Below are 899 nucleotides of genomic sequence, written 5' to 3' on the forward strand. Positions count from 1 at the left end.
ATCTTTTTAACCCCTTAAGGACCAAACTTCTGGAATAAAAGGGAATCATGACATGTCACACATGTCATATGTCCTTAAGGGGTTAAGCCACGGGCACCAGGTTTTCTAAAATTTTAGACCAAAATAGCTGAACTACAAGCATTGCTGAACTGAAGAATTTTCCAAATTCAGGCCTTTTGGCCTTTAATTTGAAATTCCCTTTGAATTATCAACAATTCCCCCTTTAGTAAATAATCCTGATTGTGTAATATCACCAATGAGAAGATTCTTACAACATGTTTAGAAAAAGAAAAGCAGAAATGGTCAGATAAAGTAGTAAACAGTTGGTATAAATATGAATCTTATTTATTATTCATTTATTCAATATTATTTCATTAAGATATCAGGGGACTCTTTAATGTGATGTCTAACTGGTGAGCTTTGCTTCTTGGACAATTGATATTTTTGTGACCATTTCTTATCTTTAGTGTTGCGTCCACATGAAGGTTTAGAAAGATGCTACGTGCTAGTTCTGAACGGACATCGGCAGGAATAATGCAAAAACCCAGTTGCTTCGCAGTTTATTTCAGGATTCCTGTGTTCTAAAGCACGCATAGGTTTATTTGGAGAGCTTACAGCTCTATGTGGCCAAATAACTGGGCTTTTTTTTGAGTGTGACCTTTGTAAAGTTAGGTAGGTGTCAAGCTAAGAAAACAGGTCCATCGTGACTTAGCTATAATCATTATTTAGCAACTTTTCTCAGTTATGGTGTGTGGGAACAGGGGAGGTTGTGAGATGCTAATTTAATCTCTCAAACAGGGTGCCTGTCATAGATTCCTAGATTAACACAACTTCAGAGCTAGGCTCTGCTAATATGCAGAGCGGAACTTTTAAAAACACTCCAAACACCACAACCACTA

This window comes from Pelobates fuscus, chromosome 4 (genome assembly GCF_036172605.1).
Source record: "Pelobates fuscus isolate aPelFus1 chromosome 4, aPelFus1.pri, whole genome shotgun sequence".
NCBI classification, from domain to species: Eukaryota; Metazoa; Chordata; class Amphibia; order Anura; family Pelobatidae; genus Pelobates; species Pelobates fuscus.